This window comes from Humulus lupulus, chromosome 6 (assembly GCF_963169125.1).
Source record: "Humulus lupulus chromosome 6, drHumLupu1.1, whole genome shotgun sequence".
NCBI classification, from domain to species: domain Eukaryota; kingdom Viridiplantae; phylum Streptophyta; class Magnoliopsida; order Rosales; family Cannabaceae; genus Humulus; species Humulus lupulus.
Window position 1 is genome coordinate 80720432 of NC_084798.1, and position 10269 is coordinate 80730700.

General features: G+C 32.6%; 1 pseudogene; it reads left to right on the plus strand.

Moving 5' to 3' along the window:
* Positions 1 to 1047: 1047 nt before the first annotated feature.
* Positions 1048 to 3469, plus strand: LOC133785253 (RNA pseudouridine synthase 7-like; annotated as a pseudogene).
* The last annotated feature ends 6800 nt before the right edge of the window (positions 3470 to 10269 follow it).

Below are 10269 nucleotides of genomic sequence, written 5' to 3' on the forward strand. Positions count from 1 at the left end.
CCAAGGGCAAGACAATCATTTCCCACTTATCCCGCTAATTATAATTAATGTCCTTCATTTCTCGTTATTCCCAATATTCTCAAATAATAATTAAATCATATCCCACTACCCATTCATTCCCGGTAATGTACTAAGCATCAAATTACCTCTAGGCTCACCCCGAGCCTGGAAATTAATCTCGTTATGACTAAATCGCTAATTTACATTCTAAGATCGTCTCATGCCAAATAGCTCGAATTAATCCACATTATAATGTGGTCTCATCCATAAATCATAGAGATGCACATAAATATACAGATATGCAAATATCATCATATATTTCACACAGTAATGCATTTAATCACATAATGGCATAATAAATCAATTATGGCCCTCCTGGCCCCCTAATCCAGGCATAAACCACATTAGGGAATTTGGGACATTACAACTATCCCCTCCTTACAAAAATTTCGTCCTCGAAATTTACCTGAACAGCTCCATATACTGACTTTGCATATCTGATTCCAACTCCCAGGTCGTTTCCTCGACCTTGCTATTCCTCCATAATACCTTAACCAAAGGTATAGTTTTATTCCTCAGGACCTTCACTACACCAAAACCTACTTTACACAACACATAATTATAAGTCTTTTGAAAATGTATTATAATATATACTATGTTAAAAGTGGTAAAGTAATAGAAATAAAATATAAAAAAAGAACCAGCCTACCCCGATACCTTTTTTCCCATTCTCCTTCTCGTCTCTTTCTCTTCCCTTCATCCTAGTTGCCACTCCCGTAACCACCATCATCCTCAGCTTCGACCACCTAACCACCATCCTCACAACCCTTTTTCTCCGAGCCAAGCTACAAATCTCAGGCACCCGTGAACCCAACCCTCGAACCAAGTGACCCTTGGTGCAAGCTCACCTCTGCGTGCCTTCGACCTAGTGTGACTTCCATTCACAGGCCACCACCTCGCACGATTCTGCACCCATTCCGCTGTAGAGCCCCGAGTGTGCACCAAGCGAGGGCCTAGATTCCACAAGCCTAGGCACGCCTCCCCTTAATGCAAGGTCACGTGTGTCTCCAAGAAAACTCCTGCATCGAGAGCTCCATCGCACCTAGAAAAAAATTGGCCCCGACCCCAGCTTCATGAGTTCCTGGTTAAGCAACACCACAACCCGAGCCCCAATGTCGTTCCACCACTACCCAACTAGTCTCGGGGCTCCTTATCTTGGCAAGAAGTGCTTCAAAAGCTGGCATGTTTAGGCAACAGGTGAGACTTGAACTACTATTGTTTAAGTATATGAAGCTCATTTAGAAAATCATGCAGTTCGTTTCAATTGAAGTTTATGATAGTGGTAGCATTATTGTGATCAAATGTTATTGATAAATGCTATTAATTTCTGTGATTAATTATTATTGTTAGATAGCAAGTTTTCAAACGTCTCTAAATTTTTCTGAAAAAATTGTTTTCACACTGGAAAAAGGAAAGTATATATAAATCCAAGTAAAATTATGTTTTTTTGCATTCATTAATATGTAAATCAAAAGGGTATTTCTCTTTTCTCCAGCACTTAGTGTAAATACAAGTATTTTTATTCATGATATATTCTTTCTTCACTATAATACAGTGCATTTGTCACAGATTGAAGCAGGGTAGGTGCAAAAACAGTACATTGCAAGAGTTATTGGGGCATTTCCCGAGCATGAGGTATGTAAAGCTATGTAATCTATGCATGAACACATAAATCTGTGTAAATATTGTCTTGTTCGTAACTGGCTGCAACGCAGGGCTGGCTTACCTTTGCTTGTTAATTTGTTGGTTATCTTGAAGACTTAATTTTAAAATTACCAGAGTTGAGAACTCATTCTTATTTACTTTTTATTGTTGTTGTATTACCACAATCTAAACCTCCTTATCGAGGGTTTTCGTTTTGAAAAGAAAAAGTAAATGCATTGAGCTTCAAATTCACGATTCATAAGTTAGAAAAGTTATTTTTTACAGCACATATTGATATCTAAGTGCATGCTTATTTTGAATTCTGATATCATCATTTAATTAATTTGTTTTTTTCCTTCTCAGAAAGTTATAGATGCCAATATAAATTATAATGTCCGGGAAGGAAAGAGCACAGCAAAGGTTAGTTTGATGCTACATTTTCTATAACTTTCATATGAAAACAGTCTGTTATTAGTTTGTTTTTATGTCTGCTGAGAGGTATTTCGGTGTCCCTTATTTTTAGCATTTGAGGCCATTGTCCTTGGGCATGTGCCTGAGAATAGATATCTTTTGTAAATCCTACCTCTTTGTTATGCAGGTGCTCAACTCCTCTGGTGGCACTTTAGTAAAAGGGAAGGTTGCTTGTACCAAGTTCACTAGAACTAGTACCAATGGAATTCATAGCATTGTCTCATGCCATCCAATCACTGGAAGAACTCATCAAGTAAGTTCACCAAGTTAAGAAAATGCCATGAACACGTTTTATTCACTGACCATACTACAAAACCCTTGTTGCATCTCTAAAATTTAGTCCGTAAACTGTAATAAATTTGGTGGTTAATTATTTGATGTGCGCGCTTTCTTTAATTTATATTATGGGGCTCACATGCGTAATACTCTAGTGAACTAAATATTTCAACGTTAAAAGTTAAGCTTGCACTAATAATTTGGACATAAATTCTTGAGGTAGTGATCCTACTATGAATATTTTTCCTTTGCTTTAGCTTGAAAAAGCTAATGACTTTATGCTACTCACTCATTCTATTTCTTTTATGTAGATACATGTTCATTTGCAACATGTAGGTCATCCAATAGCCAATGACATGCTTTACCTATCCAATGAAGTTGTTGATTGTTCCACCGAAGGAATGAGTGCAGATAGAGCTGCTGCTTGTTCAGACCCTTCATTGTCATCTAAACGTGGTGAAGACTGTTCATGTGAAAATGAAGAAAACTCCAGTGAATATTTAAGCATCGATCCCATGTGTACAAACTGTCCAAATTTGGCTCCGAAAGGGTAAGCCATTTGTGAAAACATAAAAATACAATACTTAATCGTGCCTATGACATGAATTACATAGAGAATGAATTTATGATATCACTAGTTGTCTAGTTTTAGAGTATTTTTCTTTCATTTGTTAGTTGTTATAAATGATGAGTGGGGAATGTATGTCATTAATGAAAGTGCATAAAAACACAATGCGTGGTCTGCACACACACACATCATATAGGGGAGGTTTGACAATGGAGTTGGAATCTTATTTATTAGTTACAAGACTTTGTTTCCCTTGTCATAATTACAGATATGGTGGCCATGAAGAGAGTCTGTGGCTACATTGTGTTAGAAACTCTGGGCCAGGATGGATTTATGAATGCCCATATCCAGATTGGGCTTCACTTAGCTAAACATCTTTCTATTATTCTTTTTTGTTTTATTTATTTATTTAGTTTAGTTTAATTGTTATACTAGGGTAATTGTTTTCATTCTAGATATTGTGGAGAAATATGTGATGAGGATTTTCCTACTTCCACATTGGGCTTCTCTAAGTTTAGTCATCTTTCCATTTTTAATTTATATATCAAATCTAAAATCTATCTAGAAATATGTATGTACCATTTCCCATAATGTGTTCCTCTATATATGCAGATTTATATAATTAAAGTCGCGTGTATTGAAGTTGTTAACATTATATATATATTTATATATATACCTTTTTTTGGAGTAAAGCATTTGATGTAAGTTTTAAAGTATGTACATTTTTATTAGAGTGTTCTACTATATGATTTTAAGTTTTTACACCAGACATAGCCATTAGTTATGTTTTAACTGTCATTAGTGATACATCTTTTGCTGTTGGTTAATACATGTGACAGAGAGAATCCATTTCTCACTGCTTTGGCTTCTCTTTTGTGATTTCATGCTATTTATAATGAAACTTATAGGGTAACTCTTAATGGAATATTCTGTTGTGCTATGTGTTTTATCTCTGCTGCAATTGTTGTAGTAGTTATAACATCTATATCATAGGAAAAGCAGTGTTCTAGAGGGTGTATACACTCCCACTACAACAGGGGCTAGGCATTTTCTCAGTCCATTCCCTCTCTCAGTCACTCAGGTATGAAGATTGCTTTTTAATTTTTTTTTTAATTTCTTTTCTGTTTTTTTTTCTTTCTTTCTTTTGTTTTGGTGAGTTTTGTGCAATAACTATTTCAGGTTATATAATGAGCGGTTAGGTATGAGATATGGGCGAAATCCATACTGGAACTTTCCGTGGACTTCTCCTATTATAGGTTTTAATTGTTAGTTTGTTAATTATATATGTATATTTATTTATGCTTACCATTCCTTATTTGAAAATTATTCTCAAGTGATGATGGTGTGTTTACTTGTTCCGTCGTCGTGCAGAGGTTGACCACAAAGATGTACCATTTGTTACTTTAATGGATGTTCTTACCCTTCCAGAGGTATCATATTTTATTATTTTATTTGGTAGCTCTCAAGTTTTCTGGTCCCACTATCTGATTCTATGAGTACATTCTAGAATTTCCTATATAAAATATCAAGTAATAAACCATAGATCAGTTTTTTTGAACATTTTAATTGAATGTGACATTGGAATTAAACCTCCTTACTGATGTAGAACCAAGAAAGAAAAAAGAATGAGCAATAGGAGAGGATAATTTAGGGAGAGAAATAAACATGGATAGAAATGACAAAGAACTAGAGAGAAAGATAATAGTTTTAGTGAGAGACAATCTGATTTTTTTTATTCTATCCTTTTACAAATAATTCACATGGCCAAGAGCCTATTTTATAGATAAACAAAATAACAAGCTCTGACTTAATTAGAAAACTATTCTAAGAAATTAAAACTTTATAAAATTCTAATTTTTCATAATAGAATTGAACTTAATCTTGAAATATCTTAATCAATAATAGTATACAAGACAAGTTATGTCTATCTATCAACTAGTTCTGCAATGCATTACTTAGTTTTATAATGTCTTTATTGGATTATGGCACCATTTATGCATTCATGTAAACAATTTCATTATTATGACAATTCCTAATCTTAACTAGCAACTATTACTGCATCCAGACTTTTGTGATTTTCAATCATGATTTGGTGCTTGTCTTTTCATTTTGTTCATGTATAGCTTTTGATACTCATTCCATCGAACTGATGATTATGGAACCTTTTAAGTAATTGCTAGTGCTCTCACATCTGGATTTTTAAACCTTTACAACTTATGAACTTATTGAATTAAAAAAACGCATCCTTACACATTTAGTGAGCTATTAGCTGGCTTAGGATGATAATAATAATTTCTGCTTGATTAATTTCATATCTAACAGGTTACAGCTAAGTTCCTATGTGTTTTACAGGTAGTAGCATTGTATCCATGGCAGACTAAAGATTTATGTTCTCGTGGAATTTACCGAGTTAGGTTGACCTTAGAGAACCCAACTACAATAATTCATGTATATTTATATGGTGAAGATGGTTTAAGTTCTTGATCCAGTTATTTGACTTCTATGTTATGGTTTCATGTATATTTATATGGAGAAATTAATGTACTAAAAAAATCATGGCACATATGTTTGTTACATTGTTTCATACAGCCAAGAAAGTATGTATTAGATAAGGGAACATAGTGTGGAAATTTTGTTCTTCCGTTAGAGCTTTGAGATAGTTAATTAAAGTACAGATTTAAAGATAAAACTAAAAGCTTTTTAGATAGTTTACCATGTAATTTAAGATTTATTGGTTTAAGTTTTCAGGTCTTTGTCTCCTAAGAGCTATAATATAATTTGATCTTAAAGCATTGGATTGATACTTGGCTTGCAAGAGGTATGTTGTATTTGATTTTTCTTATTTTTAAATCTTTCAAAATTTTGAATATAAATTTTATAACTTTAATGGATTTTGGATATCTTAGATATTCATCCGTAGTGAAGTAGGCTATGAGAATTATGTGTGCTGCGGTGATAACGGAAGGTTGAAAACTTGGATGTCTTAGTGAAGTAGGTTCAGAGAATTTTGTGTGCTGCGGTGATATATGGATGCAGACCTGTGTTGTTTGATTTGTTTTAATTGTTTGTGACAGTTTGCTAGGCTAGGAAATTAGGGGATATGTTGTTTGATTTTGTTAATTGAACCCCTCATCCTTATTTTTATCCTTTGTTTGATTTTTGCTAACCCAAATCTGAGTTGGCTTTTAGAGGTTTATTGTTTCCGTCCAATGGTATAATATAAAACAGTTGTGGAATATTTGTTTTTGCAAGTCAAAATTTAGTGAAATCTTATCTTGTCAATACTCTGTTTTTTAAGAGTCGTTTTAGAGTGTAGTTCATAAATTGTTTAATTGTTTGTCTTACTAATATTGCATTTCACTTACTTTTATTTTTGTAATTATTATAGTCTTAGGTATTTTATTTAATCTGACCTTGCTTTTATTTGTTAATAGGTATATGTATATATGTATTTTGTTCATTTTGGCTTGTGGTGGTTTTGATGTCATAGTTGTTTTTTAAAATAATATGCTTTGCTTTGTGGAGCAAAATTTAAAGTTTATACATAAATTTAAAGTATCAGGATTTTAGTTAATCTTGTTCAAATTAATCATCATCATATGTGGATAATGGTGTCTTTTATACTTAATTGCAATATGATGCCTGACTATTGTTGTTACTGCTATGTTCTTATTATCTCTTACTGATATTTTTGTATTTGTTATCTCATTTCTGATTTCTGGGCTTGTGGTTGTATTCTATAAATATGAGTGTTATAATATATTCAGATTTTTGTTTCTTTGATTTATGGTTTCATTTCTGCATATGTTAGGCTTTAACTGTGTGTATTTTATGGTCTTGTTAGCATGTTGTTTGATTTATATTTAAGATGCTTGGAAGTTGTGAAATTAGGCCCTTTTGAGATGATATCATATTGGTACGATAGAACGTTAACGTTTTGGGTACTTGATTTTGTAGTTTGAACTTAGCTCATAGGAATGTGATTAGTCTATGCGAGGGTTATTCTAATTGAACACTGGTTTGGGGTGAGTTGATCATGCTAGAAAATATTTTGGATATAAATGTATGAGAAAATAATTTGGATGCAAAGATGAAGAGATTTGATTACTATATGTGTAAGATGTAGGTGTGTAGGTCAAGTAATTAGGATTATTTTTTCGATATGCCAGATTGTATGTATCTCATGTTGTTTCAATTAAAGACCGTGTAATGTAGTAAATTTTTATTAAATATAATTTTGAAAATATATGATGTTTCTGGTACAAAATAATCTATATTTTGTTAAACCTAAAAAACTTATCGACATTGTTGCTTTGTTATGTAGTTTTACCTTTGCTCTTATTTTTTTTTTAAATGAAAGATACTTTCTAAAACAGGAAAATAATTTTAAAAGAATTGGTGAGTCTGCCATTGGCCAACATCTAAAATATTTTAAAGGAATTGGTGAGCCTGCCATTGGCCAATATATATATTATATACATACATACATATGAAATATTTTGAAGAGAGGAAGGCCATTGAGCGGCCTACTGCCATTGGCCACCACTAAGAATTGGCCAACATTTATCTTTTGTCTAATCCTTTTTGGACATCTAGGATTTGTTCAATTAATAAAATAATCAAAATAGTTTCAATAATATTTTAGAATCATAATAAAGGAGAAATTCAATTTCAACTTCTCCACTTCACTTTTCTATCTCCTGCACTAAGTTATTGGATAGATATCTATATTTAATCTTCCTAATAAACAATAACTATCAATTAAATATTTCAGATAAATGTGGGGCTATTGGAGAAGACCAATTATTCCAAAGGTCACATATAATATAATGCATATAGATATGTTTGTCATATGATCAAATATATGCTTTGATAGATTCTTAAGCATGAAATGTCAACATTTTTTTTTTGTAGAATTTAGTTATTGATATGGTATTTTTTTTCCAAACCTTTTCAAGTGATATTCCTCAATTACTGAAACTTTTTTTTTTCTCTATTTTCGTTATAGCTTAATAGGTTGAAATAAATTTGAATATCATTCATAACAAAATGGTATGGTAATTCTATGCAATTATATTTCATAGAATGGCATGTTTATTTAACCATAAGTGTAATGACCCAACTACTCTAGACTTTTGGACCATTAATGAAACTATACATACAAATCCTTAATAAAGCTTACATTGCGAAAATACCATAATTTTATTAGGTAACTTGTAAAAATAAGAGTTACTTACAAAAATATCAAGAAGGATATGGGATCCCATTGTCTTAAAAACAAAACATAATTTAAAATAAAGGAGTTACATAGAAAGTGCGGAAAAATTACACATAAACCCATAAATAAAAGACTACATCCTCGAAATCGAACTCTCGACTCCTTGAATCCATTCACCATCGATACATAATCTCCAAGCATCCACGAACCTTACCGCCACTAATAGCTATTTTCCTGCACATTTAAGCAAAAAGGAATGAGCCTAATGCCCAGCAAGGAAAATCTAACATATACTTCATATACATAAATTTCATAATAAACATAAAGACATAACATAACACTTATTACATACACATACTATAATGGCCATTATTACTTGGGGTCCCATAGACTAAACAAGTCATATGCCCATGAGATTAGTGGAGTCCTACTAGCTAAGTAGGTCATATGCCCATAATCTATTTGGGGTCTTGTTAGTTATATGGGTCATATGCCCATGCCTACAAACATATATATCATAACACTTATCATAACATAAAAAACATAAGATAACATATAGAACATATAACATATGCATTTCTATCCTATTTTCCTTACCAAAGTTACCGGGATAAGAGGACAGTGTTGGGACTTTTGGAACACTCCTAAAACCATATATAACAGGGGTGAGAAGATTGAAGAAAATGAAAAGAGTAGAAGGAATGGAATGACTAAACCTTTGAGAAATATACTTACCAAAAACTTATGTGTAAGTTCTTAGATTTCCTAACCAAAATAAGAATGAGGTTAGAAGACTGAGTAGAGGACTATGAGAAAGAAAAATAACATAAAACCAATGAACTAGAGTGTGGAAATACCTTGAAGACTTATAAGACCAATCTAAACCTCAACTGAAATACTATGAAACCTTACTTCCCCAAGTGTTTGATAAGCTTATAATGATCAAGCTTATGATTCCCCAACCCAGGTGTTTACACTCTCACACTCACTTAGCACTTGCAGCCTCTGAACTTAGAGCAAAAGATGAATAATGGCTGGGTACTAGGTCCTATTTATAGAGTTTAGGAATGAAAGGATCTTAATTTTACTTGAATAGAAATAATAGCTTTTTAGGTGAAAATAATTTGAATAATCGTTCAGCAGAGGCTGAAGACTCGTTCAAAAAGGTGCTGGACTTATCAAGAGGTTGAATGGCTGAAAGGAAAAAGAATTCAAAAACTTTTGAAATATACTGAAGGAGATGATATATCGCCCCCTGTAGGCGATATATCGCCTGGGCCAGTATGCCCGAGGCTGTCGTGCATCGTCTCGTGTTTTCCGTATCTACGTGCTGCGATATATCGCCCCCTATAGCTGCGATATATCGGCACACGCTGATTATTTAAACACGAAATTACACATTTTTAGCTAAGTTTGAATGGAGTAAACAGCCTTGACTAAGCCCTCAACGTATTCAAAGCTGCTGACTGACCTTATAGCATTCAAACTTTTACCCTTATTAAATTAAATCCTCAAAATACTTAATCCTTAATCATCCATACATAACATGTGCTTAAAATCCTATTGGTCCTTATCTAAACCTTATAGTATAATAAATATTATCCTTAATATCAGTCATATTAATCAAACCTTAGGTTAAAATTAATATTCTTAAACTATAGATTAAACTTAGAAAATCTATAAGTACTACTATGAGTGTCCAAATAATTTCCGGTCTGAACCAAAAACCCACAGTTACAAAGATAATACTATAAATACTATAATACTACTATCTAACTAGCTAAGTAAAGTTCTTGAACTCTACAATAAGGGTTGTATGAGATATTATGCTGACCCAGACCTATGGGTTATCTCATATACAACCGATAACATTATTTACTCAGAAGAATAATAATTACAACTTTGAATAGAGAGAGATTGGTTAAGGAGGAGCTTTCTAGGGTAATCAATTCAAACCAATAATTGTGTGGTTGAAACAACATGTTTAGAGAAATTACAAAATTACATATATGTATGTACTAAATTTCTTGTC